The 18816-nt window shown below is 40.1% G+C and overlaps 1 long non-coding RNA gene across 1 annotated transcript; it reads left to right on the top strand.

The window, feature by feature from the left end:
* The first annotated feature begins 1464 nt into the window (after positions 1-1464).
* On the top strand, positions 1465-17804 carry LOC138950136 (uncharacterized). Its single transcript, XR_011450518.1, has 5 exons — positions 1465-1609; positions 6453-6504; positions 15682-15726; positions 17159-17358; positions 17775-17804. It is a non-coding gene; the product is annotated as an uncharacterized lncRNA (long non-coding RNA).
* The last annotated feature ends 1012 nt before the right edge of the window (positions 17805-18816 follow it).

Below are 18816 nucleotides of genomic sequence, written 5' to 3'. Positions count from 1 at the left end.
AAGTCACCATCCCGTAAAGCAGAATGACCTGGATACTGTTAATGGTGTAGTCACCATCCCGTAAAGCAGAATGACCTGGATACTGTTAATGGTGTAGTCACCTTCCCGTAAAGCAGAATGACCTGGATACTGTTAATGGTGTAATCAGTCACCATCCCGTAAAGCAGAATGACCTGGATACTGTTAATGGTGTAGTCACCTTCCCGTAAAGCAGAATGACCTGGATACTGTTAATGGTGTAATCAGTCACCATCCCGTAAAGCAGAATGACCTGGATACTGTTAATGGTGTAGTCACCATCCCGTAAAGCAGAATGACCTGGATACTGTTATTGGTGTAGTCACCTTCCCGTAAAGCAGAATGACCTGGATACTGTTAATGGTGTAATCAGTCACCATCCCGTAAAGCAGAATGACCTGGATACTGTTAATGGTGTAGTCACCATCCCGTAAAGCAGAATGACCTGGATACTGTTATTGGTGTAGTCACCATCCCGTAAAGCAGAATGACCTGGATACTGTTAATGGTGTAATCACCTTCCCGTAAAGCAGAATGACCTGGATACTGTTAATGGTGTAATCAGTCACCATCCCGTAAAGCAGAATGACCTGGATACTGTTAATGGTGTAGTCACCTTCCCATAAAGCAGAATGACCTGGATACTGTTAATGGTGTAATAAGTCACCTTCCCGTAAAGCAGAATGACCTGGATACTGTTAATGGTGTAATCAGTCACCATCCCGTAAAGCAGAATGACCTGGATACTGTTAATGGTGTAGTCACCATCCCGTAAAGCAGAATGACCTGGATACTGTTAATGGTGTAATAAGTCACCTTCCCGTAAAGCAGAATGACCTGGATACTGTTAATGGTGTAATCAGTCACCATCCCGTAAAGCAGAATGACCTGGATACTGTTAATGGTGTAGTCACCATCCCGTAAAGCAGAATGACCTGGATACTGTTAATGGTGTAGTCACCATCCCGTAAAGCAGAATGACCTGGATACTGTTAATGGTGTAGTCACCTTCCCGTAAAGCAGAATGACCTGGATACTGTTAATGGTGTAATCAGTCACCATCCCGTAAAGCAGAATGACCTGGATACTGTTAATGGTGTAATCAGTCACCATCCCGTAAAGCAGAATGACCTGGATACTGTTAATGGTGTAGTCACCTTCCCGTAAAGCAGAATGACCTGGATACTGTTAATGGTGCAATAAGTCGCCATCCCGTAAAGCAGAATGACCTGGATACTGTTTATGAGTCTGTACGTTCAGTTGTACTTAAACAGTGTTCCGAACTATTTTGAATTTTGTCTTAAATGTACCACCATATACACTTTAGGAATGGGTTGTTTACTGTTTTGGAAGTGGGTTATTGTTGGGTTTATTTTTAGTGTGCATGATTTTGTTTTTAACTTTTGGTGTATACGTGCCGCCATATAAGTGGAGTACACTATTTAAGTGTGGTTGAAGACAGCTATGGTCACAATCCTGAGAGCAGACATGCTCCAGTGAACTTGGAAACGCCTGTGTACAGTAACAAGGCGCGAGAAATATCGTGTGAGCCAGAGGACTTCTGATACAGGTGTCAATTAAGAAGAAAAGGGTAACGTATATTTTCCGTCCTTTCGTGCTTCGTGACGAGGAACTAATAAATATGATACTTAAATTCAAAAAAGTACAGTAATACATTCATAAGACCATATTATGTATATATATCATATCTACAGAGAAAGCTTGTACTTTTCTTAATCCAGGCCAGAGATGGCAAGGAATTTGTGACAGGTGATTCAAACATTTCCATATTTGAAAATAGTGCTATTTTTGTTGTTGTCCAAAGCTATATTGAGAAATCAAACCGCTTTGGGACACCTTAGTTCGATGTTGTTGGTGTTTTTGTTTTAAATATATTACTTGGGGCCCATCTACTTTTTGATATTTTGTTGTGTCTTTCGTTCTCGTTTTGTATGTTTTCGTTTTCGGTATTGACACAGATTGTGTTCGATAATTCAAACTAAGTTTTCCTTGTTGTTTTTCTCCTTTTCTTCTTTTTGCTTTCTTCTCTCTTTTCTTGATCATATTCCGCCATGAAATTTCAGGCATGTTTATGTGAGCACTTATCATAAGTTTTAAACTTGTTATGCTCCTTCTTTATGATGATGTTATACTATCATGTGTCTGTTTACGAATAAAATACCGTTTAAAAAAAAAGGAATTTGTGTTGAAAAACGTGTTTCGGGCTCTCAGCATTGTTTGGTACTTTGAAGACCATAGAGTCATTTTGCAATGTACTTTTGTCATTGTCAACTCTTTTTAGTAATAAAATGATCATTCTCTAAGTAATCTATTGACATTTCACACCATTGTGAAACATGTTGACGCTGAATATTGTTTTGAGCATCAGTGCTGTCATTGGGAAATACTCATCGTCCAGACTATAACTGTCTAATCGTTTTGCTCTTACGTGTATTTTCACCAGAAATGGTGTATTTGTGCAGTAACAGAGTGACATTTTAAGAATTACCCAGGAAATATTTTAGATTTTTGTTATGATATTTTTTTGATGTATTTTATTTTGTCATATTTTGATTATGTTTTTTCCCCCATTTATTTATTTTTTACAAGGACAACACAAGCAAACAATGGGGACATTATGAACGTACTACCTGCTTAATAATAATACAGTCAAATAATAATACAGTCAAAGAACGAAAAAAAAAGAAAAACAAGTCGCGTAAGGCGAAAATACAATATTTAGTCAAGTAGCTGCCATTTTTCAGCAAGACCGTATACTCGTAGCATCGTCAGTCCACCGCTCATGGCAAAGGCAGTGAAATTGACAAGAAGAGCGGGGTAGTAGTTGCGCTAAGAAGGATAGCACGCTTTTCTGTACCTCTCTTTGTTTTAACTTTCTGAGCGTGTTTTTAATCAAAACATATCATATCTATATGTTTTTGGAATCAGGAACCGACAAGGAATAAGATGAAAGTGTTTTTAAATTGATTTGGACAATTTAATTTTAATAATAATTTTTATATATTTAATTTTCAGAGCTTGTTTTTAATCCGAATATAACATATTTATATGTTTTTGGAATCAGCAAATGATGGAAAATAAGATACACGTAAATTTGGATCGTTTTATAAATTTTAATTTTTTTTTACAATTTTCCGATTTTTAATGACCAAAGTCATTAATTAATTTTTAAGCCACCAAGCTGAAATGCAATACCGAACCCCGGGCTTCGTCGAAGATTACTTGACCAAAATTTGAACCAATTTGGTTGAAAAATAAGGGCGTGACAGTGCCGCCTCAACTTTCACGAAAAGCCGGATATGACGTCATCAAAGACATTTATCAAAAAAATGAAAAAAACGTTCGGGGATTTCATACCCAGGAACTCTCATGTCAAATTTCATAAAGATCGGTCCAGTAGTTTAGTCTGAATCGCTCTACACACACACACACACACACGCACGCACGCACGCACATACACCACGACCCTCGTTTCGATTCCCCTTCGATGTTAAAATATTTAGTCAAAACTTGACTAAATATAATGAGAAAACAAGTCGCGTAAGGCGAAAATACAATATTTAGTCAAGTAGCTGTCGAACTCACAGAATGAAACTGAACGCAATGCCATTTTTCAGCAAGACCGTATACTCGTAGCATCGTCAGTCCACCGCTCATGGCAAGAAGAGCGGGGTAGTAGTTGCGCTAAGAAGGATAGCACGCTTTTCTGTGCCTCTCTTTGTTTTAACTTTCTGAGCGTGTTTTTAATCCAAACATATCATATCTATATGTTTTTGGAATCAGGAACCGACAAGGAATAAGATGAAAGTGTTTTTAAATTGATTTAGACTATTTAATTTTGATAATAATTTTTATATATTTAATTTTCAGAGCTTGTTTTTAATCCGAATATAACATATTTATATGTTTTTGGAATCAGCAAATGATGGAGAATAAGATAAACGTAAATTTGGATCGTTTTATAAAATTTTTTTTTTTTTTACAATTTTCAGATTTTTAATGACCAAAGTCATTAATTAATTTTTAAGCCACCAAGCTGAAATGCAATACCGAACCTTGGGCTTCGTCGAAGATTACTTGACCAAAATTTCAACCAATTTGGTTGAAAAATGAGGGCGTGACAGTGCCGCCTCAACTTTCACGAAAAGCCGGATATGACGTCATCAAAGACATTTATCAAAAAAATGAAAAAAACGTTCGGGGATTTCATACCCAGGAACTCTCATGTCAAATTTCATAAAGATCGGTCCAGTAGTTTAGTCTGAATCGCTCTACACACACACACACACACACACACACACACACACACACACACGCACACACGCACGCACATACACCACGACCCTCGTTTCGATTCCCCCTCTACGTTAAAACATTTAGTCAAAACTTGACTAAATGTAAAAAGACATATATATATATACACAAATCATCACATCTCTGCACAACCTAGCGTACTATCTAACCAACTCTTCATAATTTATCAGGACCATCATTCTACAAATTTGGTAATGTTACCAGCATTGAAACTGGAATATTTTTCTATTTCAAATCTATACTTCAAATTCTTTAAAAATATTCCTAACAGTGGCCTTGTCTCTTGTAACGTACTCTTATGAATATAAAACTTTGCAAACAAAATAATAAAATCCAAAACCACATCTACGACGTTAACATTTTTCATACAACCAAACAAATTAAATTCTTCTGTAAAAAGAACTTTTGCGCGGTGAATACAACTTCTATTTAAAGGCATATGTACGCGCTCCCGTGTTTACAAAGTGTAGTTTGCCCATAATTGATGTCAAACGCACCATAAGACCATGTAATGACGATATGTCGCCATGCGCGGACCATATACATGCATTACAGCTTGTTTTAGAGTCTCAAAAACTTTGGATGTAAACAAAGACGCGGAGTTATTTCCCTTGCGTCAACGCTACCTCTGTTGGCAAATCTATAAATAGGACGATCCAGATCAAAATGAAAATTAACATATCTCAACATTGAAGGGGTCCTAGACCACAATATTTTGCAGGGAACTTAATTTAGCATGTCTCCAGCTGTTGGTAAAGCAATTAGCGTGTATAGTCATCGAGTACATATGGCTTTAACAAATCTTCCAAATCAGTCCAAACTTAGAGGAGTGTGTCTTTGCAGGTAGAGGAATGTGTCTTTGCAGGTAGATGAGTGTCTTTGCAGGTAGAGGAGTGTGTCTTTGCAGGTAGATGAGTGTGTCTTTGCAGGTAAAGGAGTGTGTCTTTGCAGGTAGAGGAGAGTGTCTTTGCAGGTAGAGGAGTGTGTCTTTGCAGGTAGAGGAATGTGTCTTTGCAGGTAGGGGAATGTGTCTTTGCAGGTAGAGGAATGTGTCTTTGCAGGTAGATGAGTGTGTCTTTGCAGGTAGAGGAGTGTGTCTTTGCGGGTAGAGGAGTGTGTCTTTGCAGGTAGAGGAGTGTGTCTTTGCAGGTAGAGGAATGTGTCTTTGCAGGTAGATGAGTGTCTTTGCAGGTAGAGGAGTGTGTCTTTGCAGGTAGAGGAGTGCTCTTATCTCATGTAAAAGCCTGGTCAGATCTGAAATGGTAAGTAAAACTGTTTTCACGGCCGGAAAGAGCGGGCCTTGAACTTCCCGGTACCTCTAGATTCTCCAGCAGTTGTTACATTGTGTTTTCACGGCCGGAAAGAGCGGGCCTTGAACGTCCCGGTACCTCTAGATTCTCCAGCAGTTGTTACATTGTGTTTTCACGGCCGGAAAGAGCGGGCCTTGAACGTCCCGGTACCTCTAGATTCTCCAGCAGTTGTTACATTGTGTTTTCACGGCCGGAAAGAGCGGGCCTTGAACTTCCCGGTACCTCGAGATTCTCCAGCAGTTGTTACTGTGTGTTTTCACGGCCGGAAAGAGCGGGCCTTGAACTTCCCGGTACCTCGAGATTCTCCAGCAGTTGTTACTGTGTGTTTTCACGGCCGGAAAGAGCGGGCCTTGAACTTCCCGGTACCTCGAGATTCTCCAGCAGTTGTTACATTGTGTTTTCACGGCCGGAAAGAGCGGGCCTTGAACGTCCCGGTACCTCGAGATTCTCCAGCAGTTGTTACATTGTGTTTTCACGGCCGGAAAGAGCGGTCCTTGAACGTCCCGGTACCTCGAGATTCTCCAGCAGTTGTTACATTGTGTTTTCACGGCCGGAAAGAGCGGTCCTTGAACGTCCCGGTACCTCGAGATTCTCCAGCAGTTGTTACTGTGTGTTTTCACGGCCGGAAAGAGCGGGCCTTGAACTTCCCGGTACCTCGAGATTCTCCAGCAGTTGTTACTGTGTGTTTTCACGGCCGGAAAGAGCGGGCCTTGAACTTCCCGGTACCTCGAGATTCTCCAGCAGTTGTTACATTGTGTTTGATCAATGTTCTGTTTGTTTCTCCAACAGATGGCTGCCTGCGTTTTCGTTTTGCTGTGCGTCTTTACCGCTGTACTCTCAGGTTGGGCAAGTTCACAATCATATGGATAAGTAACATTTGTAACATTTGTAGCATTTGTAACTACCACTTATTTTGGGATATCTACTGTGAATGATACATAGATAGTGTTACATTAAAAATACGGTGCATGCAGATAAGGGATGGGTCATCCACCACTAGCTGACTTAGCAGATGTTTTTGTCATTTTATATATCCACCGTAATCAACCCTGGAAGACAAGAAGGGTCTGTGTGTGTGTGTGTGTGTGTGTGTGTGTCTGTGTGTGTGTGTGTGTGTGTGTGGGAGGGGGTAGTTTGTGTGTGTAAGTGTAAGTGCGTGTGTGTGTGCGTGTGTGTGTGTGTGTGTGTGTGTGTGTGTGTGTGAGAGAGAGAGAGAGAGAGAAAGAGAGTGAGTGAAAAAAGAGACATATATGCATATAGAGACAGAGGGAGTAAGAGAGAGAGAGAGAGAGAGAGAGAGAGAGAGAGAGAGAGAGAGAGAGAGAGAGAGAGAGAGAGAGAGAGAGAGAGAGAGAGAGAGAGAGAGAGAGAGAAACTGAAACTGAAACTGAAACTGAACTTTATTACCAAAGGATAGAGGTTTTAGGCAAAGCCTAATCTTACAACCTGTCCCTTATACAAACACTTAATACAGACGCACATAATATAGATAGTAAAATTGACAAGGTTATTGTTACTTACAGACGTATATAATGTAAATAGTAATAAGAAAAGGGTTATGGTTTTGTATACACATTCAAAAATGGGAAAAACATGTAGTGTATAAATTGCAGCATAGTTGCAATAATGCATTGCATATAAACATCCAAAACAACTAATAACAAAAGGGAGAAAACAAATGTGGGGAGGAATTGTCCCAATCATTCGCATACATGTATATCATTATCAATACTTACACATAAAGAACAAATCAAAATACAAACATAACTTGACTAAATGTAAAAAGCACTAAAAAATCAGACATGAAAAGTGTTCTATTTACCCATTAAGCGGGAATGAAACTGGCGCCTAAACGTTTTCACAGAAGAGGCATTTCGGAGGGGTAGGGGTATGGAATTCCATAGAGATGCTCCTGAGAAGGCTAAACTTGACTTATACAAGTCTAGACGAGGGATGGGGGGAATCAGGTTCTGGGACCCATATCTTTTTGTGGCATGTCTGAAATGTGATTTTAAATATCCAGGAACATTATTGTTAATTACTTTGTACATAAAGACAGCCTTGTTTAGCGTCAACTGATCTTTCAAGGGAAGGAAATTAAGGAGCTTTAATTTATCATCTGTTGGCTTATTTGACTCATGCAGAATTAGTTTTGCAGCACGGCGATGAAGAGAATTGAGTCGTTTGAGATGAACATCACTGCAGTTATCCCAAAGTGTTGAAGCAAAGTTGATATGGGGCATTATGTGAGCGTAATAAAACAACTTGAGTACTTCCACATCGGCATAATGTCTTAATTTAGACAATAAGTACAAATTTTTAGATACTAATTTGCAAATTTTACTCAAGTGATTTTGCCATTTCAATTCTTAGAGAGAGAGAGAGAGAGAGTGAGAGAGAGAGAGAGAAAGACAGACAAACAGAGAGAGAGAGAGAGAGAGAGAGAGAGGAGACAGAGAGAGAGAGAGAGAAATAACTCAGAAGCATGACTAAGCTATTGATATGATAAACATATTCTTCTACTGCTCATAATGAACAAATCACCGAGACGAACGTCCTTCACGAAACACATTTGAGTTTGTTTTTTTTCCTCTGAAAGAACTTTGAGAACTTAAACGTCACGATCTATTTTCTAGGGTGATGTTTTTTGCTCTGACGTCAATGATTTCAAAAAGGTCGAGGCCCCATAAGGTTGAAGCGTCTTCAATTTGGACGCTTCGATTCCGGGACGTTTGGAGCAGAAGGCACACAAATACAGACTGTAGGATAAACAGAATACTATATGGTTTGCTGTGTAATACCATGTTTACATTTTTTTTAAACTTTTTGAAATATTGAAAATCTTGCTTTCGCTCGCATTTCAATATTAAAAATCACAACTCGTGTATACATATCTGGTATCACACAGCAAGCAATGCAGTATTCTCTATTGGATTGGATAAGATTTACAGTCCAGTGAGGTTACCCTCATGGAAATTCGGGCTGCTTTCTCCCCGGGGAAAGCGAGCTGCCATACATACGGCGCTACCCATATTTTTTTTCCTGCATGCGTGTATTCATGTTTCCTGAGACTTAATGCCGTGTGAGATGGAATTTTTTTTACTTTATTCCAAGTCCCACGGGTATTTGATGGACATTTTTATCTATGCCTATACAATTTTGCCAGGAAAGACCCTTTTGTCAATCGTGGGATCTTTAACGTGCACACCCCAATGTAGTGTACACGAAGGGACCTCGGTTTTTCGTCTCATCCGAAAGACTAGCACTTGAACCCACCACCTAGGTTAGGAAAGGGGGGAGAAAATTGCGGCCTGACCCAGGCCTGAACACGCAACCTCTCGCTTCCGAGCGCAAGTGCGTTACCACTGGGCCACCCAGTCCCGCATGCTGCACGGTGATGAATTTTGAAGTGTATGAAAAACAAGTCGCGTAAGGCGAAAATACAATATTTAGTCAAGTAGCTGTCGAACTCACAGAATGAAACTGAACGCAATGCAACGCAGCAAGACCGTATACTCGTGGTCCACCGCTCACGGCATAGGCAGTGAAATTGACAAGAAGAGCGGGGTAGTGGTTACGCTATGCTGCATAGCACGCTTTTCTGTACCTCTCTTCGTTTTAACTTTCTGAGCGTGTTTTTAATCCAAACATATCATATCTATATATTTTTGGAATCAGCAACCGACAAGGAATAAGATGAAAGTGTTTTTAAATTGATTTCGAAAAAAAAAATTTGATAATAATTTTTATATATTTAATTTTCAGAGCTTGTTTTTAATCCGAATATAACATATTTATATGTTTTTGGAATCAGCAAATGATGGAGAATAAGATAAACGTAAATTTGGATCGTTTTATAAATTTTTATTTTTTTTTACAATTTTCCGATTTTTAATGACCAAAGTCATTAATTAATTTTTAAGCCACCAAGCTGAAATGCAATACCGAACCCCGGGCTTCGTCGAAGAGTACTTGACCAAAATTTCAACCAATTTGGTTGAAAAATGAGGGCGTGACAGTGCCGCCTCAACTTTCACGAAAAGCCGGATATGACGTCATCAAAGACATTTATCAAAAAAATGAAAAAAACGTTCGGGGATTTCATACCCAGGAACTCTCATGTCAAATTTCATAAAGATCGGTCCAGTAGTTTAGTCTGAATCGCTCTACACACACACACACACACAGACACACACACACGCACAGACAGACACACACACACACACACGCACACACACACGCACATACACCACGACCCTCGTTTCGATTCCCCCTCGATGTTAAAATATTTAGTCAAAACTTGACTAAATATAAAAAACGAAAGCTTCCAAGGAGTAAACTGTGGCGGTATTCGGTAGTTCTGGGAATCGTATCAATCGAGCTCACCCGAAGCATTCGTGCGCAGTCGGTCACGTGAGTGTACGCGCAACAGTGTTTTCACCCACCACTCTCTCTCTGGCATGTACGCGGGAAACTCCTTGAAAATTGGAAAACCTTTTCCAGGCCTTGAAAAGTGCTTGAAAATAGAGTTTTGTTAAATAGTAATTGAAAAGTACTTGATTTTTCCAAATTGTTGCCTATACTTTTCGTCAGCAGCTTGTCTTATTTAAAAAAAAATGCAACCCCCCCTTTTATTTCGTCAAATACAGTACACACATTTTGGGAGAATAAACGATCGAGTGAAAACGAAAGCAGACGAACTAACTATTACTAGTCACCGGAAGTTGGCAAGGGAAACAACTACAGAATGACTAATAGTTTGCAGACGCGGAGAACCGCAGTGGCATTTTTATCTCTTCCTGTGTCTTAGCGTGGAAAATGGGGAAAGGCAACTGCGTCTTCAATCGTCAATGGCTTGCCAATGCAAAATACAAAGCTTGGCTTGTAGAAGCATCGGATAAATCGAAACATCATGTGCGATGCTTCGTGTGTAAAAAAGACTTCAACATTTCGAGCATGGGAGAAGCCGCCTTGAAAAGCCACATGGCCGGTGCACGACACCAGATGCTCATCAAAGGAAATGAAAAATGGTGCTTATCATTAGTTTTTGAACATCCAATGATTTAAATCGGCGTGCGGGAAGAGGGTAACTAGCGAGTGTTTCATTGCGAGCTTTGAAGGTAAGAGGGTGCTTGATTTTCTCTTCAGAAGGTCTTGAAAGTCCTTGAAAAGTCCTTGAATTTTAGAACAAAAAACTGTACGAACCCTCCAGTTGTTTACCAGATAAGTAAACGGAATACGAACTTTTCTTGCTGTGAGCCTTGTTTGTGTAAGCTCGACACACACGACAAAACAAAAGCCATACTTGTTTTGGAACATTGTCACTTTTTTCTATTTATCCGAGTTCAAGTTCTGCATGAACTCACCAAATGACCTGCACACGCCTCCAACAACATGCTGAGAGAAGAGTCGCTGAATAAGTAGAGGTTACATGCCGAGTCTCAGTGATTATCAAAAATAATGGTCGAAGTTAGCGGATCATGAAAAATGCGAGCTTTAGCGAGCTTTTTCATGACCGCGAACTGAGACCATTATTTTTTATAATCACTGAGACGAGGTGTGTAACCTCTTTATTCCTCCTTTCTTCAGTTATTCAAAGAAAAGAGGAGTTTTTTTGCGAAAGTTTGATCGAATCCTATTCTCTCAACCAGTCAACCTGCGCAGGCGATCGATTAATGCGCGGTTGTATAGTTCCGTGCAAATCATTCCATTCTGTTAACACTTCTTGTCAGTTTTCCTATTTTGGGCTAAAATCAAGTACACAGATATGCTGTTATTCTGCTGTGGCGGCAAAGGCAGATATTGTGTGTTCTGTATATGTTTTGGTATCGCTTAGAATAATGTTTTTTCGTCAAATGGGACTAGCAGACGAACTTTTGCACCCGTGTTCCAACGTTAAAAACTGTATGAAGTTCAGTTTTCTGGGGAAAATAGTGTATGAAACCCCTTTATGTTGTTTAAATTGATGAGATGTGTGCATTTGGTTGCGTGTGATCTGTTTATTAAATGAAATATTGTTGAAAACTGACCGTCGGATTGCAGTCTGTTGTCGAAGGAACTGAGTGAAAAGAAGGGGAACTACTCTTGTCGCTAGACAAAGTATGAGTTACTTGCCTTGGGAAATTGCTTGTGATGAACGGCTTGACGGCACGGCAGATGAGATTCAGAAAACAACCGAACTCATGGATTTTATATGGAGATTCATGTGTTCAGGCCTGTAGTTGTTAATTTAAATGCGGTATGTTTGTATTGTTTGCTCCAGAGATGTATACTTCGTACATTAGAGCGTTCGGAACTTTTCAGTCGCAAAAAGTAGTACCGAAACAGAACAACCTCTCAACCCATTGCACTATCGAGGATTCAGGCTGTTGCTGGGTCGTTATTTGTTTGGTTGCTGGGTCATTATCGAAAAATAACTACCCCTACAAGTTTACAGAGGTAAAGAAGCAGAGGGGGGAATAAAGACCTATTATAAGACGGACGGCTTTCAAAAGTTCAGCAGATTACTGAATCAGACACTCTGGCAAGCAACAGAGTATCCGCCCTCTGGAAAATAGATTAAGAAGAACAAGAAATCAAAAGAAGAAGAGAGAAAGAAAGATTAGACAACGAAGAGATTCCAAGGTGGAAAGGTGGTTAAACGTTGACACGTGAATGAACGTGCGCTATATGCAGAGTCCATCAACTTCACACACGCTGCTTTCACCAGGTTCAGTGTGCGGTCATGTTTTCTTGTAGATTATTGCAGATTAAATATCTGATGACACTTTATCCTTTCAATATCACATACCTTCAGTACCTACACTCTAAAACTCACTTCCCCTGGCGGTCTGCCCACGGGGGATAACCGGTCAAAGGCCGAACCGTGAGAAGCCGAAGGCCGCTCATGACACGTGTGAAGGCAAGTTTTGTCTGTTTTCTAGGTATTGTTTGATTTATGTCGGGATAAAGGTAAGCTACTGATTCAGCGATGACTAAATTTGTTTCTCGATGCATAAAAAGTCAGGGAGCGATTGATATTTGCCTGTAAATAGCCTTCAAAGCTGAAAATGTCCGCGATCGAGCACCAGAAATGGCTGTTCGATGGGTTTTGCAAGTAGAAATGTGCTTTATTTCACCAAATCAGCTCGTATTTGGTGTGGATACGGGATTCTAGAGGACGAAGGAGTCATAAGAGGTGCAAAGAAGTGCTATTTGGGAGTAGAATAAATCTTCCGAGACAGTAGACAAGAGAAGGTCATATTTGAGAGACGCGCGTAGGCCGATTGTCTTTCCGACAAGCGAATGATACAGCAGATTAATCATTCGTTTTGACCAGAAACCTAGTCTCTAGTTTGTATGAATGAGTTTTTTAATTAAAACAATCACGAGAACTCTCTCGCTTAGCCTAATGGCTGTTCGATGGGTTTCGCAAGTAGAAATGTGCTTTATTTAACCAAATCAGCTCGTATTTGACATCGGTTTGGTATATATATATATATATTTTCTAATCCTACCGCAAACTGGATAGCAGACGCGGCACGACTGTTGCACCACACTTTGAAGTAATCCCACACTTTGAAGTAAATTACTTCAAAGTGTGGGGATGTGCCCCACACTTTGAAGTAAACCCATTTTTTACTTCAAAGTGTGGGGGGATCTTCCCACACTTTGAAGTAAACTCAGTTTTTACTTCAAATTGTGGGGGGATCTTTCCACACTTTGAAGTAACTTACTTCAAAGCGTGGGACTTTTGCATCGCCTGTTTGAGCCTGATGATTTTGTCAAAAAAAAATGGCAAAGTCTTTTGGATGAGTGAACAGAAAAAGTGAGCGAGCCAAGAAACATAGTGATGTTTGTTATCAGGCTTTAAGCAATCTCCCATTGTTGAGTGTGACGAAAACTCGTGGTGACGATTTTAAAACATGTTGGGTCACGCATGGTCCAATCTTACATGGTCCAACCTTACATGGTCCAACCTTACATGGTCCAACCTTACATGGTGCAACCTTACATGGTCCAACCTTACATGGTCCAATCTTACATGGTCCATATATATATTATTGGACCATGTAAGATTGGACCATGTAAGATTGGACCATGTAAGATTGGATCATGTAAGGTTGGACCATGTCATATTGGACCATGTAAGATTGGACCATGTAAGATTGGACCATGTAGGGTTGGACCATGTAAGATTGGACCATGTAAGGTTGGACCATGTAAGGTTGGACCATGTAAGATTGGACCATGTAAGGTTGGACCATGTAAGGTTGGACCATGTAAGATTGGACCATGTAAGGTTGGACCATGTAAGGTTGGACCATGTTATATTGGACCATGTAAGATTGGACCATGTAAGGTTGGACCATGTAAGGTTGGACCATGTAAGATTGGACCATGTAAGGTTGGACCATGTAAGATTGGACCATGTAAGGTTGGACCATGTAAGATTGGACCATGTAAGATTGGACCATGTAAGATTGGACCATGTAAGGTCGGACCATGTAAGGTTGGACCATGTAAGATTGGACCATGTAAGATTGGACCATGCGTGACCCAACATGTTTTAAAATCGTCATCACGAGTTTTCGTCACACTCAACAATGGGACATTGCTTAAAGCCTGATAACAAACATCATAATGTTTCTTGGCTCGCTCACTTTTGCTGTTCACTCATCCAAAAGACTTTGCCATTTTTTTGACAAAATCATCAGGCTCAAACAGGCGATGCAAAAGTCCCACACTGAGTTTACTTCAAAGTGTGGGAAGATCCCCCCACACTTTGAAGTAAAAAATGGGTTTACTTCAAAGTGTGGGATTACTTCAAAGTGTGGTGCAACAGTCGTGCCGCGTCTGCTATTCAGTTCGCGGTAGGATTAGAAAATATATATATATATATACCAAACCGATGTCAAATACGAGCTGATTTGGTGAAATAAAGCACATTTCTACTTGCGAAACCCATCGAACAGCCATTAGGCTAAGCGAGAGAGTTCTCGTGATTGTTTTAATTAAAAAACTGATTCATAAAAACTAGAGACTAGGTTTCTGGTCAAAACGAATGATTAATCTGCTGTATTATTCGCTTGTCGGAAAGACAATCGGCCTACGCGCGTCTCTCAAATATGACCTTCTCTTGTCTACTGTCTCGGAAGATTTATTCTACTCCCAAATAGCACTTCTTTGCACCTCTTATGACTCCTTCGTCCTCTAGAATCCCGTATCCACACCAAATACGAGCTGATTTGGTGAAATAAAGCACATTATTTTCTACTTGCAAAACCCATCGAACAGCCATTTCCGGTGCTCGATCGCGGACATTTTCAGCTTTGAAGGCTATTTACGGGCAAATATCAATCGCTCCCTGACTTTTTATGCATCGAGAAACAAATTTAGTCATCTCTGAATCAGTAGCTTACCTTAAATCCCGACATAAATCAAACAATACCTAGAAAACAGACAAAACTTGCCTTCACACGTGTCATGAGCGGCCTTCGGCCTTTGACCGGTTATCCCCCGTGCTGCCGGTCTCCCTCACTACCATCATTTAAGATTAAACTGAAGACTCACCTGTACACATTTGCCTTTTACTGAAATGAGCAAAGTAATGAGGACATTGAGGCTGTGGTGTAATGCGTGCATGTGACTTGTGAGTGAATGTGCCGAATGATAAGTTTGCTTGTTGACTGGTTGTTTTTAAATCTTCTAGAGTATCATATATATGTATCAGGTTTAAAAAAAAAGTTGACTATTAATGTTTGTATTGTATGATGGATTTGAAAAGCGCCATGGCATTGTTATCTGGCGGTGGACAGCGCTATAGAAAAATATTTTATTCTTCTTCTTCTTATTATTCTACCTGTTACGTTGTTGTGTGTCAGCAATGTTGCACGACGTAAAATATACAAACTGTTGAGCGTTTTTCAGTTTGTTTGTTTGTTTCCATACTTCTTTTTTTTTAACAATTTGTTTGTTTATTTAATCACATCACTCATCGGATGACTTTAATTTTGTTAATTTTCTTCTTTGCCTGCAGGAGGGGTTGATCCTGGGATTGTGCAATCGGGAAATTGTGTAAATTGTGAGTTGCATTAGTAATAGTCAGGGGCGGAGCAGTTAAGCCAAAGGGGGGGGGGGGGTTACAACCTGGGGTCCAGTGGTAGACCCCTTGTGGGGTACAGGGGCAAGGCCCCGTTGGGGGCTGGAAAGCCTGAAGATGAAGAGTTTTGGCTATTTTATGAACAAGTTATGGCTTATCCTTGATTTTAAACATGATCAACTGGTGTCAGCAGCCACTCATTATTTCTTTTAAAGTTAGTATTAAATCTTTCTTTTTTTGGACAGCCGGGGGGGGGGGGGGGGTTCCGGAACCCCTGTAACCCCCCTCCCACCTAATCCGCCCCTGATAGTTTCTATACTCCCTGACAGAACAAAAATACTCAGATAGTTTGAGTGCAGACATTCATGATGAGGCTGTGTATTTTAAAACAGGTTATAAGACTAGAAAGGCCATGCATTCACTCCCCTATCATATGCAACAAACATCATGATCTTGAGTTCCTATGCAGATAAACAAAATAACACAGACAGCCCGGAAAATTGAATTCACAAGAGCCAGATTCCCCTTGTCAATATCGACAAAACCTCAGAACAGCCTAAGCACGACACGTTTGGCCTGTTATCAAAAATAATAACAATCATTGTTCTATCAGCCAGTTTGTGCACATGTCCCGTCTAGTTATAATGCTATGGCATGCCAAAAGATGTTGTCATTCTTCTCAGAGGCTGCAGAAGGCAGGTTTTGATCCTGTTTTCAATTGGTAATGCGATGATACACAACACATTTCATCAAATGCTGGACGCATTGCCTTCAAACTCTAATGGCATTGTGCTAATAGCTTTGACGAAATACAAACGCTTTCAAAAAAGTATGTTTCGGCATAGATTATGCTGATCTGAGACATGGGAGAAAGAGTTCTAAAAATAAAGTGTGTCTTGAAAGAGTACAGAAATTAAAGGTAGTATTTAGAAAAATGAAACACAAATGACGCTCACATTTGATGAATGTTCAACACCAACAGCTCAAAACTCGAAACAAATCTGAATGTATAGTGTCCGCCACTTTTGGTATACACAGTTTGAATGACATGACATGGGAATGAATTGTTTAGTTGGGGTACAACAATGGGGCAATACTTTTTTTTGCTCAGTTTATTGGATGAAAAAAGTGAAGTCGTCACAGTGCAGCTTCAATTATTTTGAATGGATGGACATTTATTAAAAAAACATTTGAAAAGGCGAAGTCTGTCGGAATACATCAAGTCAGATATTGACCACATTATAAAACAAGGAGCATAAACCTGGTATCACACAGGAAGCAATGCACTTTTCTCTATACATCCTTGAAAATGGCAATGTTAAAGAAATGGTCCTGGGGAATGTGATTGTTGTGTTGCATCGTTCTGTTAAACTTTGCCATTACCTGAATGATGTTGTTGATGCAACCCGTGCAGTTACTACAGAGTGCGGGTCACACTCCATGACTGTAAGAGTGGAAGTCGAGCCTGATTTCATGGGCACGATTTACGCACAGGACCACGAGGACAGCTGCCAGTTTACCAATACTTCTCAGGATCCCACGATCTACATTTACGAGTTTTTCCACTTGAACTCATCCTCATACGGGGAATGCGGGCAAACTTTCACTACCGCGGTACGCATGATTATGATCATGATTACCAAGCATACATATATATATATATATATATATGTATGCAATACAGTGAACACACCGTTCGTTTCAGAAGCTGGAAGACGCTTGGTTGTATGCCGCTTTTTGTCGGTCAGGTTGAACGTCAGAAACTAATAGTTTGTGGATTTGATTTTTAAGGGTGTCAATGGGTTACAAGCCGTGCAATAAACAATTCCCAAAACAATGGTAATTTTCAAAAAGCATACCTCATTTAACCAGAAGTTTAAGGTCTCGTAGCGAACATTCTATGCACAGACTTGCGTTTCTTTAGACATGTAGCTAAGTAGAGCTGGACAGTGAGGACGAGCTATTACTTCTCTTATTTAAAACATCTCTCATAGATATAGTATAATATTTTAATTTTATTTTCTCGGCAGGGAAACAATAGCCGTGAGTTCTCAGCAACAACCATCGTGCAGTTCAATCCGAGTGTGTTAGTGGCCTCCGACTTGAGTCACACGTCCTCGTGCGCTTTTAACAACGATATCTCTGTGCGTACGCAGCTGGGGAACATCAATGGGTCTGGGTGAGTAAGACATGCACGCTTATTATTCAAGGAGGCCCAATGTTTAAGGGTGAGAAATAGTAGACATAAGGCATATTATCCAGAATGCCCAATGGCTAAAGTCGAGTAAGACATGCAAGCTTATTATTCAAGGAGGCCCAATGGTTCCGAGTGAGAAATAGTAGACATAAAGGCATATTATCCAGAATGCCCAATGGCTAAAGTCGAGTAAGACATGCAAGCTTATTATCCAAGGAGACCCAATGGTTCCGAGTGAGAAATAGTAGACATAAAGGCATATTATCCAAGAATGCCCAATGGCTAAAATCGAGTAAGACATAAACGCATACTATCCAAGGAGGTCCAATGGTTCAGTGTGAAAGACATACATTCATATTATTCAAGGAGACTTAAATGGCTCAGAGCGAGCGAGACATAAACGCATATTTTCCCAAGAGACTCAATGAATCAGAGTGAGTAAGACATACAGGCATATTATCCAAGGAGACTCAATGAATCAGAGTGAGTAAGACATACAGGCATATTATCCAAGGAGACCCAATGAATCAGACTGAGTAAGACATACAGGCATAGTATCCAAGGAAAATTATTGAATCAGAGTGAGTAAGACATACAGCCATATTATCCAAGGAGACTCAATGAATCAGTGAGTAAGACATACAGGCATATTATCCAAGGAGACTCAATGAATCAGAGTAAGACATACAGGCATATTATCCAAGGAGACTCAATGAATCAGAGTAAGACATACTGGCATATTATCCAAGGAGACTCAATGAATCAGAGTGAGAAGAACATATTAAAGGCATATTATCCAAGGAAAATCAATGGTTCTGGGCGAGTAAGACATAAAGCTGATAGCTGTTCATACGTTCACACATTTGTTTGTCCGT

The sequence above is a fragment of the Littorina saxatilis genome, linkage group LG16, assembly GCF_037325665.1.
Source record: "Littorina saxatilis isolate snail1 linkage group LG16, US_GU_Lsax_2.0, whole genome shotgun sequence".
Taxonomy (NCBI): domain Eukaryota; kingdom Metazoa; phylum Mollusca; class Gastropoda; order Littorinimorpha; family Littorinidae; genus Littorina; species Littorina saxatilis.
The sequence above is the reverse complement of the archived record's forward strand: the minus strand, read 5'-3'. Positions and strand labels throughout refer to the sequence as shown.